At 38.3% G+C, this 17,926-nt stretch overlaps 1 protein-coding gene across 3 annotated transcripts in view; it reads right to left on the bottom strand.

The window, feature by feature from the left end:
• Positions 1-17,926, bottom strand: part of MACROD2 (mono-ADP ribosylhydrolase 2) — a 2,492,337-nt gene that overhangs the window by 834,809 nt on the left and 1,639,602 nt on the right. The window lies entirely within an intron of this gene.

Genomic DNA, 17,926 nt, shown 5'->3' with positions numbered 1-17,926 from the left:
AGAATTGAGGAAACATCAAGAACAAAACATCAAACAAATAAACATTTAGAAATCATACAAAAACAACAATTAGAAATCCAGAAGACAACAAAATTTCAGGAATGGACAACTGAATAGAAGGTTTTAGGAAATTTGCAATAATGGAAGACAGAATCAGTGAAATTGAAGACAAACCCATTGTTGCATTTTGCTTAAGGAATTAAGAAAACCTCAGAATTATATGGCATACAATCAAGAGCAAAAATTTGGGAGTAATTAGAGTTCAAAAACAGGGGTAGAAAATGGGAAATGTAGAGAGATTGTTGAAGATTTGCTGGCAGAAAACGTCCCTAATATCACAAAAGACGAAAAGCTGACCATTCAAGAAGCTCAACGAACCTCACATAAGATAGACCTCAAAAGGAAGTCATGTAGACATATCATAATAACACTTGCCAAAACCAGGAAAAAGAAAGAATACTGAGAGAAGACCCAGAAAAATGAAAAGTCACTTACAAAAGGGAAACAATAAGACTAAGCTCTGTATAGTTTCAGCAGAAACTATGCAGGCAAGAATGCAATGGGATGACATATATAAAACCTTGAAAGAAGAAAAAAAAAAAAAACTGCAAACCAAGAATAATATACCCTGCAAAACTCTCTCTCAAATACAATGGCAAAATAAGGACATTTCCACATAAGCATAAATTAAGGTAATTCGTAAAAACCAAACACACAAGAAATATTAAAAGGAGTCCTTCAGATAGAAAACCAACAACATCAGACAACAACCAGAGTCTAGGACACAGAACAGCATCAGCCAGATAGTAATCTAGGTAATGAACTTTCAATAATAAAACACACTACAAGATTTAAAACAAGGAACCAAAGGTGTCAATGTGTAAATGACAACAACACCTAAATAACAAATAAGAGGAATAAATGGTGTAGGTATAGAACTTTCAAATGGAGAGGAAGTCAAGGCAATATCGAATAATAAATGGCTGATTTAAACTTAGAAAAATAAGTGTAAATTTTAATGCAACCACAAAGATAGTTAATGAACCTACTCATCAAATTGAAACAGAAGAAAAACATAAAGATGCAATAAATGCAAAATCTATAATAATGAAAGGAATGAAAAGAAACTCCACAAACAAAAGGAACTCATCACAGGACAGTAAGAGGAACAAAGACAACTTCTGCATGACCAAAAAAAGCAGAAAAAAATAACAGCAATAAACACACAACTATCAATAATCACACTGACACTAAATGCCTTAAATGCACCCATAAAGAGACAGAGAGTGACAGGATGGATTAAAAAAAACAACCCATTAATATGCTGTCTACAAGAGATACACATTAGACACAAAGACATAAATATATTAAAAATCAAAGGATGGGAAAAATATATCAAACAGCAAATGAAAAAGGTCAGGAGTGGCAATTCTAATCTCACATAAAATAGACATTAAGGCAAAATCCACCATAAAAGATAACGAAGGATATTACATGATGATTTAAGGGGCAATCCGCCAAGAAGACATAACCTTAACAAATACCTACGCATCCAATGACAGGACTCCAAAATACATAAAACAAACTCACAGCACTGAAAAGAGAAATACGCAGTTCCACAATAACAGTAGAAGATTTCGACACACCATTCTCAGTAAGGACAAAACGTCTAGAAAGGAAGTAAACAAAGACACACAAGATCTAAAGGCCACGATCAACCACCTTGACCTCACAGACACCAAAATTAGGCAAATACTCCACCTAAAAAAAAGAAAATTACAGACCAATATGTCTCATGAATATAGATGCAAACATTCTTGACAAAATTCTAGCCAATAGAATTCAGCATCATATTAAAAAATACATATGTGTATATATATTAAAAAAAACACGCCACAACCAAGTGGGATTCATACCAGATACACAAGGGTGGTTCAATATTAGAAAATCAGTCAAAGTATTCTACCACATAAAAAGCACAAAAGAAAAGAATTGCATTATCATCTCAATAGACAAAGAAAAGCATTTGATAAAGTCCAACACCCATTCCTGATAAAAGCTTTCAATACAAAGAAATAGAAGAGAAATTCCTCAACATAATAAAGAGCATCTATACAAAACCAACAGCCAACATCATTCTCAACTGAGAGATGCTGAAAGCATTCCCCCAGAGAATGGGAACAAGACAAGGATACCCTTTATCCCCACTCCTATTTAACATTTTGCTGCAATTCCTGGCTAGAGCCATAAGGCAAGAAAAAGGAATAAAGAAAACCATAAAAATGCCACAAGAAAACTACTAGAACTAATAGAAAGATTCTGCAGAGTAGCAGGATACAAAATCAACATAAAAATATCAGTCGGATTCCTATACACCAACAAAGAGAACTTTGAAAAGGAAATCAGGAAAACAAAACGATTTATAATAGCCCTTAAAAAAATAAAATACTTAAGGATAAATCCAATCAGAGATGTAAAAGTCCTACACACACACACACACACACACAAAAACTACAAAACACTACTGCAAGAAACCAAAAGAGACCTACCTAAATGGAAAAACATACCGTGCTCATGGATAGGAAGACTTAACACCATGAAAAAGTCAATTCTATCCAAAGCAATCTACACATATAATGCAATCCCTATCCAAACATCAACAGAATTCTTTAACGAGATGGAAAAACTAATCATTCACTTTACATTGAAAGGAAAGAAGTCCCGGATAAGTAAAGCAGTAGTGAACAAGAGCAAAGTAGGAGGCCTCATACTACCTGATCTCAGAACCTACTAAAAAGCCACAGTAGTCAAAACAGCCTGGCACTGGTACAAAGACAGATACATTGATCAATGGAACAGAATTGAGAATTCAGATGTAAATCCATCCACCTACGATCAGTTGATCTTTGACAAAGTCCCAAAGTCCATTAAATGGGGAAACGGCATTCTGTTTGGCAAAGGGTGCTGACAAAACTGGATGTCTATCTGTAAAAAAATGAAACAGGACCTATATCTCACACCAAATGTGAAGGATTCAAAATGGTTCGAAGACCCAGGTATAAAACCTAAACCTATAAAGATTATGGAAGAAAACCTAGGGACAATGCTAGTGGCACTAATACATGGCACAGATAGAATACAAATCATAACTAACAATGCACAAACACCAAAAGATAAACTAGATAACTGCAATCTCCTAAAAATTAAACAATTATGCTCATCAACATGCTTCACCAAAAGAGTAAAAAGAGAACCTACAGACTGGGAAAAAAATTTTAGCTAGGATATATCTGACAAGAATCTAATCTCTAAGATCTATAAAATACTGTAACACTTTAACAACAAAAAGACAATCGAATTAAAAAATGGGCAAAGGATATGAACAGAGACTTCACCAATGAAGACATTTAGGTAGCTAACAGATACATGAGGAAATGCTGGTGATCATTAGCTATTAAAGAAATGCAAAGCAAAGCTCCCATGAGATTTCATCTCAACTGGACATTATTGGCACTAATCAAAAAAAAAAAAAAAAAAGAAAATGATAAATCCTGGAGATGTTGTGGGGAGATTGTAACTCTTATACGCTGCTGGTGGGGATGTAAAATGATACAACTACTATGGAAAACAATATGGCGTTTCCTTAAAAAGCTAGAAATAGAGATACCATATGATCCAGAGATGTAAGAGCCATCACATGAATAGACATATGCACACCCATGTTCACTGGAGCAGCAACCCTGGTGCATAGTGGTTAAGTGCTATGGCTGCTAACCAAGAAGTCAGCAGTTCAAATCCACCAGGTGCTCCTTGTAAACTCTGTGGGGCATTTCTACTCTGTCCTATAGGGTCGTTATGAGTCGGAATCAACTCGACAGCAGTGGGTTTGGTTTAGGTTTGGCTCATTGTAGCATTAATCACAATAGCTAAAAAATGGAAATGACCTAAGTGCCCATCAATAAATGAATGGATAAACAAATTTTGGTACATACACACAACGGAATACTATGCAATGATTAAGAATGATGATGAATCTGTCAAACGTCTCACAACATAGATGAATCTGGAGGGCATTATGCTGAGTGAAATAAGTCAGTCACAAAAGGACTGATACTGTATGATACCACTATTACAAAAACTCAAAAGAAAAAAGATTTACACACAGAAAGAAACAATCTTTGATGATTACCAGGGAGGGGAAATCAACAACTAGATAACAGGTAAGTGGTAATTTTGGTGAAAGGAAAGATAGTACACAATACTGGGGAAGTTAGCACAATTTGACCAAGGCAAAGTCATAGAAGCTTCATAGACACATCCAAACCTCTTGAGGGATTGAGTTACTGGACTGGGGGCAGGGGACCATGGTTTCAAGGGTCATCTAGGTCAGTTGGAATAACATAGATCATAAAGAAAATGCTCTACATTCTACTTTGTTGAGTAGCGTCTGGGGTCTTAAAAGTTTGAAAGCCACCAGCTAAGATACATCTACTGGTCCCATCCCATCCAGAGTAAAAGAGAATAAAGAAAACCAAAGACATAAGGGAAATTTTAGTCCAAAGGACTAATGGACCACAAGTACCACAGCCTCAGCCACCTGAGCTCAGAAGAACTAGATGGTGCCTGGCTACCATCATTAATGGCTCTGACAGGGATCATGATAGAGGGGTCCCAGACAGAGAGAAAGAAAAATGTAGAACAAAATTCAAATTCACACACACACAAAAAAGACCAGACCTGGTCTGACAGAGACTGAAGTAATCCTGAGACTATGGTCCCTGGACACCCTTTTAACACAGAACTGGAGTCACTCCTGAGGTTCAACCTTCAGCCAAAGACTAGGCAGACCTATAAAACAAATAATAACATGTGAGGAACACACTTTTCAGTTCAATCAAGTATTCAATACCAAACGGGCTTATTTCAAGACCAAATGGGCACACTTGCCCAAAAGCAAAGACAAGATGACAGGAAGAGACCAGAAAACAGGGCCAATGGAGATGCAGAACCCAGGGTGGAGAAGGGGAGTTGTTGATACATTGCAGGTACTACAACCAATGTCACAAAACAATTTATGTATTAATTGTTGAATAAGAAACTAATTTGCTCTGTAAACTTTCAGCTAAAGCACAACAGAAAGGAAAAAAAAAAGGGTTTGAGTAGAGGAAGAAGCTTGTAGAGACAGGGGTGAGGGTGGGAGACTACAGTAAGTATGAGGGTCATAATCTCTTATTGGGATAAATCTTTGGGACTATCCTAAGTTCTGCAACAGTTCTAGTTCAACTCCTTTCTTTTCTTCTAACAACAGGAGTTATGTGGCACAAACGATTAAGTGCTTGACTATTAACAGAAAGGTCAGCAATTCAAAGCCATCCAAATGCACCTCGGTAGGAATACCTAGCGATCTGCTTCCAAAAGGTCACAGTCTTGAAAACCTTATAGAGCACAGTTCTACTCTGCAACACATGGGGTCACCACAATTCGGAATTGGCTTGATGGCAACTGATTATGTATTAATATTATTCCTTTCTAACATTTGAGGAATCTTGGAATGAGGGTTCATAGGTTAGTGAGTGAACCATTTAGGTTGTTATTTCATACCTGCCTGATTACCAAACTCTTGCCCTTGCTACAGGTGCCCTTTTGGCTGGATGGGGCATCTGATGTCAGTTCTCACATGAACTATTTGGGTGTCCCTAGACAAGTCACTCAATCAAAAAAATAAGGTGCTAGGACAAGTATGATTTACAAAATGACTTCCAGCCCCATGAGCCTATGATCTTAGAAACTAAAAAAATGTGCAAGCTACCTGTGTGTTTTGGGCAACAAAAAGCAAGCATTGGCCTTCTTCCATCTTCAAGTCAAGTGGCAAGGTACCTGTTGTATACTGCCCATGGTTTTATTTGTAAGAATTTGCTTCCCATCTCACCTCAACAAGACTGGCATTAATCCAAAAAAACACAAAATAATGAATATTGGAGAGGTTGTGGAAGGACTGGAACACTTATACACTGCTGGTGGGAATGTAAAATGGTACAACCACTTTGGAAATCAATTTGGTGTTTCCTTAAAAAGCTAGAAATAGAATTGCGATATGATCCAGCAATCCCTTTCCTTAGAATATATCCTAGAGAAATAAGAGCCTTCACACAAATACATATATGCACACCCATATTCATTGCAGCACTGTTTACAACAGCAAAAAGATGGAAACAATCAAGGTGCCCGTCAAAGGATGAATGCATAATCAAATTATGGTATATTCACACAATGGAATACTATGCAACAATAAAGAACAAAGATGAATCCATAAAACATCTCATAACATGGAGGAATCTGGAAGGCATTATGCTGAGTGAAATTAGTCAGTCGCAAAAGGAAAAATATTGTACGTGACCACTATTAAAAGAACTCAAGAAAAGATTTAAACACAAAAGAAAACATTCTTTGATGGTTATGAGGGTGGTGGGATGGTTATGAGGGAGAGGGGTATTCACTAATTAGATAAACCCACTAATTAGATAGTGGACAAGAATTATTTTAGGTGAAGGGAAGGACAACACACAATACAGGGGAAGTCAGCACAACTGGACTAATCCAAAAGCTAAGAAGTTTCCTAAATACAACCAAACACTTCAAGGGACAGAGTACCAGGGGTGGAAGTCTGCGCACCATGGTTTCAGAGGAAATCAGGTCAATTGGCATAACAAAGTGTATTAAGAAAATGTTCTGCATCCCACTTAGGTGAGTGGTGTCTGGGGTCTTAAAAGCTAGTGAGTGGCCATCTAGATTCATCAACTGGTCCTAACCTACCTGGAGCAAAGGAAAATAAATAGTACCAAAGACACAAGGAAAATATTATCCTAAAAGATAAAACGGGCTGCATAAACCAGAGGCTCTATCAGCCTGAGACCAGAAGAACTAGATGGTGCCTGGCTACCACCAATGACCATCCTGACAGGGAACACAGCAGGGAGTCCCTGATGGAGCAGGAGAAAAATGGGGTGCAGAATTCAAATTCTAGTAGAAAGACCTAAATTAATGTTCTAACTGAGACTGGAGGAACCCCAGAATACATGGCCCCTGGGCTCTCTGTTAACCTTAACCCAGAACTAAAACCATTCCTGAAGCCAACTCTTCAGATAAACAATAGACTGGACTGTAAGACATAAAATGATACTCTTGAAAAGTGTGCTTCTTAGTTCAAGTAGTTACATGAGAAGCTCCTGTCCAGAGGTGAGATGAGAAGACAGAAAGTGATAGGATCTGGTTGAAAAGGCATGGGGAAATCTGGGGTAGAAAGGAGGAAGGTGTGGTCACATTACAGGGATAGCAACTAGGGTCATATAACAATGCGTGTATAAAGTTTTGTATGAAAAACTAGCTTGAGTTGTAAACTTTCACCTAAAGCACAATAAAAATAAATAATTTGCTGTTTTATGACATGAAGCTCAACTTTTGAAACTACAAATAACCACAATTATTTTGTCTCTCTTATCATCGAAAACCTTTACTTACAGACAAAACAAAACACTTTTCTTTTCATTCTTAGGCTTAAATAAAATTTAGGGAGCTTAGAAGTGCTTAAGAAAGTTGACTTTATTTTCTAAACAATTGGTTACAGTAGTTATGGCTAAGTGTGATGTGGGAAGCATGGTGTGGTGATGTTACAAACAGGCTCCATTTCCAGACAGCTGAACTCACAGAGCTTAATGACAGGACCCAGCAATGGCTGAGAAGAGACAACTGGCTTTCAGACAAGGAGTGGTACAGCCAGCAGAAAGCAAGGTGACTCCTAGTGATAAGGGGCTGTTGGCTCTGTCATTCAGAGCATAAGTAAATCCTCCTTTAAGCAGCCCATAATTGTTCAACAAGTGAAGACACTGTTCTAGAATCTAGGCGGTAGCAGTGAATAAAACACTCAGATTCCTTGTCCTCATGGAATTCAAATTCCAGTGGAAGAGTAATAATGATAGCAATAGTAGAAATAATAATTTTAATATTAATAATAATTGTTTAATATTTTTCTCTATGTGCCAGGCACCATGGTAATCACTTTAGTGTATTATCTATTTAATCTTTCAAATAACCTTATGTTATAGGCAGTAATATCACCATTTTACAGATGAAGTTACCGAGGCCTAGAGAGGTGAAATAACTCCCATGAGCTAATAAGAGGCAGAATCTGAATTCAAACCTAGATCTATGGGATCCTGAAACCCTAGCCACTTTGGTCCGTGTCTTTCCTCCCCATTGCCACTTGGGACTGTAAGGGAATGCTGATGCAGTGATAAGCACCATATAATGCAAGACTGATCATACATTGTCATCAGACCCCGTTATAGGAAACCTAGACTCATAGGCCATTAGGGCACCAGAAGCATCAACCAAAGGGAGACTTTGAAGAGGCCTGAAAGAAACTGGTTTGCCAAAGAATGAAAACATGGATTGTTTCAGGAAGATTACAAATTAACAACAGAACCTCTCTCTATCACGTTTATAATTTATATATTGATATATATGCTAGTATCAATACCAGTTGCCATCGAGTCAATTCCAACTCATGGTGATCTCAGTGTTGCACGGTAGAATTGTGCTTCATGAGGTTGTTACAGCTGTGACCTTCCAGAAGTAGACTGCAAGGCCTTTTCCCAACGCCTCTGGGTGGGTTTGAACGGCCAAACTTTTGAGCAGTTTAGTAGTCAAGCACTTAACCATTTATGCCAATCAGGGACTCCAGGATTATGCCTAAACTAACAGCATACAAGCATTATTTGTAATAGCTAAAAAATGGGAACAACCCAAATGTCCAACCAAGAAAGGGATAAAATCTGGTGTATCTATACAATGTAACATTAATAGAAAGGAATAAATTACTGATACACACTAAATGGTAAACTTTGGAAAGATGCTAAGTGAAAGAAACTAATCACAAAAGACCACGTTATATGATTTCATTTATATGAAATGCCCAAAATGGGCAAATCTACGAGATAGAAGGTGGATTAGTGTTGCCTAGGCTGTGGGGCTGCGGGGTAGAGGATAGAACCGGGGAGAGAGAAGTGACTAACACAGAGTTTCTTTTGCAGGTGATGAAAAATTCTAAAATTAGATTGTGGAAATGGTTTCACAGCTCTGTGAATGCACTAAAACCACTTTCAAAGGGTAGATTATATGTTATGTGAATTACATCGCAATAAAAAACTGGTTTAGAAATTAACTGCATATAAAAGGTTGTACTCTGTTATTATTAACTGACTCTTCCATTGTCCTCCTAAAATATAAATTAAATCATTCCTTCTAGTATGTTAAAAAATACAAACTCCAAAACAATAAACCTCAGTGATGATTGAATCTGGTCCCTAGTGTGGGCAGAGCACATCAGCAACTTCCCTTAGCATCAGAGAGCTAGCTATTTATTTTTTAGTTGATCATTAAACTAGTATTTATTAAGGCCTGCTCTTTATCCAGCTCTGTGCTAGATCCTGGGATAGAACAATGAGAGAGCTTAGAGGCCAATTTTACTAAGTAAGTCCCAATTTCCAGAACGGAAGTCTTGTGCAAAGGATGAGTTTTACTGAAAATGTAGTTGCTTAAGAGAAAGCTCTTGGAACATTGTGGTGAATCTAGAAATGAATTCAGAACAACAAACTATAGAGGTGAGGCAATTTCAGGTTTGTTTTCTTGATTTCAGTTCGACTGTGTCACTTGCAGGAAACTCTCCCTGTTGACCATGCTGAAAGGTGTAGACTATTATCTTTGGTTCTAAAGATCCTCAGGAGACTTCCTTTGACTGTCCAGGGAGTTTAGATTACTATTTTCTCCTCTTTCTCTCATTCTCCCCTCTCTCTCTACTATCTATCTTTTGGTAATATTTTTATTCCACTATGGTCAGCCTCTGACCTAAATTCACATTCTCCTGCGGTTATTTGGTACACAGGTGTTGATCCATATCTACTCAGGATTCCTGGTATTTTTACAGATGGGGCTCAGGGTGTTATAAAAAACAAATTGCAATTGATTTCTTCCAAGGATTTCTGTGGAAATGGACCAGAATTGGGAATGTAATAAATGATGCAATTATTCATTCTCAATATATTGATTTAGTTTGCACTGCCATGTCTGCAAGTTTTGCAAGGAGATGGTAAAAAGAAATCTAAACACTATTAAGGTGAGATCTAAATGCCTATATGTACTGGCTGACCACTAATAATAGGTGGAATGATAGGTCTCATAAGAATTCCACACATTCAAATTTGCAAGGGTCCAGAATTATAAAGACATCTTAATAACCTAGATACTGTCAAATTCACCAGACATCCTTGCAAAATAAGCACCATGATTATTCAAAAAACTTTGCTCATTTGGAGTAGGTTATAATGCTTCTGAACTAAATTACCTGAGTGACCTGTTTGATTTAACTTGCTTTATTTCCCCTTTGGTCACAGAGGGAGCCTTGATGGTGTAGTTGTTAAGAGCTATGGCTGCTAACCAAAAGGTTGGCAGTTCAAATCCACCACGTGCTCCTTGGAAACTCTATGGGGCAGTTCTACTCTGTCCTGTAGAGTTGCTATGAGTTGGAATCAACTCAGCGGCAGTGGGTTTGGTTTTTTGGAATGGTCACAGAAACCTAGAAGTCCACCAAAATTGTACTCCCCCTTCTTTTCTCATAGTAGAATTGTAGTCAGACAGATGGACTCCAAAGTAGGCTAAATTTCCCAACCTTCTTTACAGTTAGCTTGATCATGGAATCAATTTGTCTCTAGTGAAATGTAGGTGGAAGTATGTGCCCTTATCCTATGTGCTCCTTTTTTTGGCATCGAGGCAGTTAAGTCTATGAGAGGAATGCCCTAAGGAAGGCAGAGCAGCTCCTTGACAACATGGCAGATCCCCGGGCTACTGACGATGGTGTGGAACAGATCCTCCCACAGCAGAATACTCACATTGGAGCTCTAATAAAGAGAGAAACACATTTCTACATTTGCTGACCCACTCTCTTTTGGAGTCTCATTGTTAAAGCAGCTTAGTTTTACCCTAACACCAAAAAAAAAAAAAACTTTGCCATCAAGTCAATTCTGACTCATAACGACTCTATAGGACAGAGTAGAACTGCCCCATAGGGTTTCCAAGGAACACCTGGTGGATTTGAACTGCTGACCTTTTGGTTGGCAGCAGTAGCCCTTAACCACTAAGCCACCAAGGTTTCCCTAACTAACATAGCCTCCTTAAGGTATGTATTCAGACAGATACATTTTTAAAAAAGAATCACTGACTGAAAGGGATTTGACATGAAAATCATTGCCCTAAAGCACTACACATACTTGGCTTCCCTAAGAACAGTCAACATTATTTTTGATGTCATTTCTAAAGAGAGCTGAGCTGTTTACTTAAACTCACCCTTCAGATATAAGTAGGGATAAGGAGCAAGCGAAAAGGAGATGCATTCAAGACTGGATGAGATAAATGGGAAAGGGCAAGGAAATTTTTTCAGTGATCAAACTGAAAGAGTGGTCAATTCTTAACTCCCCCGAACAGTTCTTTAGGGAAAGCTTTTGAATACTGCTCCTATTTTCAAGGTGACTGAAAAATATTACTGGACTTGCTTTTAAACTGATGTTGTTGTTATGTTGTCATTGTTAGGTACCGTCGAGTCACTCCGTACTTATAGGGACCCTATGTATAACAGAAGGAAACAGTTCCTGGTCCCGTGCCATCCTCACAATCATCGTTATGCTTGAGCCCATTGTTGTAGCCACTGTGTCAATCCATCTCGTTGAGGGTCTTAAATGTGTAGTCTCTGTAATTGGCTGATTTAGTTCTATTCCCCTAAAAGGCTAAGGTCTTCATGCTTCTTCTATAAACAAAAATCACTTTTTGAATATAGTCTAACAACTAAGTGGTGGTGTTTGAAGAAGGAACGGGGTGGCATTCATTTATGCCTGCTAGTCCTACATCAAATTTCCACCTTGACACAATTGCAAGGGAGTAGACGTTCAGCCTTCAGAAATAGTAATAAAGCTATATATAATCTTTATTACTTTTTGAAACACTAAATCCTCTAATGAAGTCCTAAAATTGTTCAGTTTGAACAGAGCACCAGGGAGACTGGCACAGGTTTCTCTCTGCATCTGCAGCACCAGAAAGCTGAGTTTCTAAGATTTTCATTTCTTTTGGCAGGTCCTCTGGGGGAATCCTGCCCATGGGTCTCACTGTCATTTTCATGTAAGCTGAACTAGCATATATGGTTGTTGGACACTTGATACAATTTTGCAGGGCACTGGAGATGATTTTGCAGGGTGAAGGGAGTACTTTGGGTTTTCTAGTTTGATGCCTTCTCATTTTTAATAACCCATGTAGTTTAGGGAGGGCAAGAAGGGCATTTGTACAACACGTTGTGGGGTCAGTGTGTCAATGTGGGTGTGTGGGAGTGTGTCTGCTAAAACTCTCTATTCAAATGTTAAATTTAGAGGCTTAGAAACAGTGTAACAATCAGAATTCTGTTGTCTATCAAGAGCTTTCCCTTGTGCCTCATGAGTCAGCTCATTAAGTAATATTCAAATGTGATACAATGGAGATGGGCTTGGCCCAAGACTGCATGTTCCCGAGAGGAGTAAGTTACACTGCTTGTAAGGTTACTTTGCTTTGAGGGCCAGCAACTAACTCAAGGACTGCCAAGAACAATCACACTTCTGATAGTGGGAATAATGTGACCTGAAAAGAAAACGAGGTGTCAGAGAAGGGAATTTATGAGAGAGAAAAGAGTCATCATTAAACCACCTAAAAGGAGCCTTTCATAGCAAACAGCAATATCAAAGGAAAAAGAAGAAAGCCAGAGGAAGGGGGAAGGCTGTCCAAGGGATGAAAGGGAGGGAGGCCTATTTTTGTCAGTTTTGCTCTGGTTCCCAAATGTATTACATAAGGTAGCTCTTCCAGCAAGCCCAGAATTGCATCACAATGGCTGTCATTCCCTCTCAAATCTGTCAGCTTTTAAAGTTGATGGAGGACATGCCCTAAGCATTGCTGTTGAAGAATGCCCTGGTTTCTTTCCAAATCATGCCTGTGCATTTAGACAAACGTACTGATAAAAATATTTGTCAAGTCGATATGAGGTTAACAAAACATAGCATTAGTCTCTCTTTTTTACCAGTGAGACAGAGAAGACTAAGCCTGAATGCAAATAAGGGATTTAATTAGAAAGTTGTGGCCTGATAGCATTTTGTGGAAAGCTGAGGGAAGCCAGGTGATTTGATAGAAATAGGCCTTCCATGTTGGTAACAAAACTAAAATGAATAAATATGGGAGCTACTTCAGCTAAGTTATGCCACACTTAAATGTTTTCCTCTGATTTCCTGCCAGTAACTCAGTGTCTGAAATTCCTTCCTCTCTAAAAACACCACATTGTAGCTGGAGAACAAAATTCAGGTTTTTTTTTCCTTTTTCTTCGGAGAGAATATTTTCCCAATTTTCATTTACTCAAGGGATACACTTTTCTGCCTGGACTTCATTTCTATTAAGTATATTGACTCTCATAAAATAGACTAAAATTATTTCTGCCTTTCACTTCTCAGTAAAAATTCCATTGCCATGTATCATGTCTAGCCTCTTTTGTTAAATTTACCAGCACTGAGGCAGGCTCAGTGTCCAAGGCAGGTTCAAAGGGCAGAAAGCATGCGCAAGATCTGAAATGTCCATTGGGGGAGTTTAAATCTGTCTCTCCAAGACTGGTTTAGAAGCCAATTCAAATTTTTAAAAGGAATATGGGGGGTGAGAGCCCCCGTAAGCCTCATCTGGATCTGTTTTTCCAAAAGTAATGCCAGCTTTCCTTTGGTATTTTACCAAATGTGGCTTTTGATCTGAGTGGAAACAGGAAGCCTGGTGTGCTGTGAAGCCATCATGGACACATTACATTGGAGAAATAACAGTGGTCACTGAAAGAGTGGAAAATTCTGGTTTCTCTTGCAAGAGAATTTCAAAGGAACCAGAGCTGGTACCGTCCTGTGTCCTCCTGCAAGCAGGCTGAGTTACATGATGGATATTCTTCAGTCTGTATCTTGCAAAAAGGTACAGCAGGTTTTGCTGGCATCAAGGGTTTGTCCCACAAAGGTTCAGAGTAGGAGAATGGCTGGGGAAGGAATTTGTTTCTGCTGTGGTCCTCATACTCCCAAAGTACTGGTGGTGCACCAGGCCCTCCAGACATGCTTTGAGCACAGTGGTGATGTCAAGATTTCCATGAAATGGGAATGCTTTCTGATGAAATTACCCTGGTATGAGAACACCTTGGCAATTAAATAACTCAACTCTCTTCAAAAGATGCTCCATATACTCCAATTATGTTCTAGTAGAACTAGGATAACAGTGGGTTTGCAGGTCATAACTCTCAAAGTGAAGGTAACCCCAAAGCAAACCGGAATCTGGGGAACAGCAGATGGGAAGGTGGGCGGGGACTAGGGCATCTCAGGAGAAGTCAGAATAGGGCTGCACGGCCACCTGGACCTCCTTGAGTTGGAGCACACTGAACAACAGAAGTAAAGTGCTGCATTCTTGTCATATCACTGACTGAACAAGTTCTTCGCTTCCCATTTTTACCTTGTCAGGGCAGACATTGCTATGCTTACAAATACAATTTCCAGTTTGAGAATGTTTTTCGGAAACACATTTGTTTTTCCCTAGAATAGAGCTGTTTGTCCTTTAAGAAAATATCAACTGAGTAGCTTTCTTTAGCTATTATTTTGACAATCAACCATTCTATTTCCTATGTCTTCAGTTAGGCAACAGTTTGGGTTACAATCATTATCGTTGTCATCAACAGCAAACATTTCCTGAGCTTCTCCCATGGATTCATTGCTTTTCTAGGCACTGAATGTGCAAAGAATATGCACAAGTGAATTCCTCCCCCCACCTTTTTTTTTTTTTAAATTCCACACTGGCTGTGAGCCCAGGAGAGTAGGCAAAAATCTGTAGAACAATACGAGGAAGCAGTTGTTAATTATCCAGGTCAGAAATGCTGAAAAATTTCAGAAGATATGACAACCACCAAAGGCTGGCATATTCAAGGAAAATGTCCCAGAGAATAAGCCCCAACCTTGTTTAAATGTGGGTGGTGTGTTTTTGTTTGGGGGTGCGAGAGGAGGTGGGTAAAGACCCATGGTGGTAATTGTGCATGTGAGTTTGTGGTATGTATGTGTGTGTGTTGTACATGTTAAGAAGTTACATTTTAGGATTTTAGGAACAGGCAAGGGCATAAGCAAAGTATCGGACCTGGGAACATACATGGTATGTTTTGAGATCCATCAGATTATTTGTGGGTAACAGGGTAAGTGTCTATGGAAGGTGGGTGCCAAGAAATTTATCAAACTATATTCTGGAGAAAAGACTACTTCTGAGAAAGGTTGAGAGAAAAATGTCTGCACTCAAATAACTTGGGAAATGTTGCAAATTAAATTCAGCTCTTGAAGATGCAAAGACAGAGGCATGTATTAACTTCTTGGCACACTGATTCACATCATTGAGGGGTGATATTTTTATGCTCTTACAAATTTTGAAAGTACTGGTTTAGGGAGATATAGAAAGTACCAATTGTTCAGGCCAGGAAGAGTGAACACTAACCTGCAAGTAATGGAATACAATCAAAGGACCATGAGCAGATGGGAAACATGCAACAGGTGGTATTTTAGAGAAGTTAATCTATCAAGGTTTGGAATATGGAATAAGAGGGGTAAAAGCTGGAGCCAGGAGACCATTTTGAGAATTTTCTCTAAATCCATTCTAGTATAACACAAAAAAATATGTTGGGAGTTTTATTTGTTTTTTTTTTTTTAAGCTATGAAACACTTTCTTTAAATATTTTCTCAAATCCTAATAAACAAAGTAAAAGTAAAACTAATCGAGTTAATGGGGGAGGAGAAGCAGGGCTCTGAAGAAGATCAAGAAAACAACTGATCTACAGTATTGGAATACTGAGAAAATCGAGGACTAATAAGAAAGCTGTGACCTCACAAGGGACATATAAAATAATTTTTAAGTTGCAAAATGCTAAATGGGTCTGTAAAATAAAAAGACTTAGAGTACTAATCTAAAAGTTACTAAGACAGTATCCCATGATCATAAAAATAAATCTAGGCCTCAATCTCCAGTGGAGCTAACCAAAGACGATATGGTACTTAGCCTTGCAGGGTATGGGCTTCACTTTTAAATTTACTAAAAAAAAGAGAAAGAGAGAAGGTGGGTAGAATAGATAAGTAGTTGGATTTGAGAACTATATTCTTTGACCTGGCATTGTGAAAATTAATGAAGCATACCTGGTGTCAGCTCCTATGACTCACTGTATTAACACACTCTCCAACATTCTTCAATATTTTCCTCTCATTCAACACAGTGGAATATTTAACCAGCATGTTTTGAGCCATGTTACTCACTCTAAGCAAAAATCCTTGTCCTTCAGGGGTTAAAACTGACCACAGTTCACTCTGAGTTTAATTTAATTCTTATTATCTTCTTTCAAAAAACGAAGGAAGTGAAGTTGTTGATGATTTAATTCTACTTGGATCAACAATCAACACTCATGGAAGCAACAGTCAAGAAATCAAACAACATATTACATTGGGCAAATCTGTTGCAAAAGACTTCCTTAACATTTGAAAAGGCAAAGATGCCACTTTGATGAGTAAGGTGTGCCTGGCCAAGCCACGGTTTTTCAATTTCCTAATATGCAAGCAAAAATTAGACAATGAAAAAGGAAGACAGAAGGAGAATTGAAGCATTTGAACTGCAGTGTTAATGAGGAGTACTGACTATAGCATGGATGGACAGAAGAATGAACATATCATCCCTAGAATAAATGGGACCAGAAAGCTCCTTAGAAGCAAGTAAGGTGAGACTTCAGTTTGCTTACTTTGAACCTGTCATCAGGAAAGACCAATTGCTGGAAAAAGACATGGTTGCAAAAGTAGAGGGTGGGCGAAAACAATGGGAAACCCTCAACGAGATGGATTGACACAATAGTCAAAACAATGAATGGATTCAAACATAACGATGATCAAGATGGCGCAGGGCTGGGTAATGTTTTGTTATGTTAAACCTAAGGCTGCCACAGGTCAAAGCCTTCAGCAATGAGCAACATTAACAACAAATCCTCTCTCTAGCCTCTAATTTTATTGCCCGTTCTTACCTTCTTTTACTTTTTTGTTTTTTCTTTTTTTCTTGCTGCTCCCTTCTTTTGGTATATCATATTAGATAAAATCCCCTTTTGAAGTTCTTTGCATATTACCATTAGATACTCAGAAGGGAAAAAAAAAAAAGACATCAACTATCTGACAAAGTAATAAACATAGACAGTGATGTATAAAAGTGTTCCGTTAAGCAGTTGGGTATTTGTTTGCTTTTATTTTGTGAAGGAAAATCAAGATTGTTATGAAAGAATTTTCTCCAAATGAAACCATTTCTGCAAGGGAGTCTGGTTTGACTTCAGACACGGTGTGAAGTAAGAGTTGGTCTCTTCTTGACCAGGCAAAACCTGGCACATGATGCTTCCTTTAAGCACACATTTAAGATATCTAACTGAGTGTTTGTGAAGCAGAGAGAATGGCCATGATGAGTGACTGGGCAATGGTCTGATTTAGCCCTTTTCCAGCCCAGTGTTCATCGGGTCCTACAAAGACAGGTTATAGCAGACTCCAGAGAGGAAGAGGGTATGACTTAATTTTGTTAAAGCGTGACCAAATGCCTCCCTACTTAGTGTGATTTGGACCTACGTTATCATTTCATTGTCACCAAGACCTTCAAAAGAAATACCAGAAAAAAGAAATGTAACTTTGACACCAATTTAGATACCCTCTGCTCTGTACCAGCGTATTTAAACAATTTTTTAGATTCACTCATGTTTTATTTTTCAATTAAGAGCCTCCATGTGAGAAATTTGAGTTCAGAA

Source organism: Elephas maximus, chromosome 25 (assembly GCF_024166365.1).
Source record: "Elephas maximus indicus isolate mEleMax1 chromosome 25, mEleMax1 primary haplotype, whole genome shotgun sequence".
In the NCBI taxonomy this organism is placed as follows: domain Eukaryota; kingdom Metazoa; phylum Chordata; class Mammalia; order Proboscidea; family Elephantidae; genus Elephas; species Elephas maximus.
Note: the sequence above shows the minus strand (reverse complement) of the source record. Positions and strands in the feature narration are given on the sequence as shown.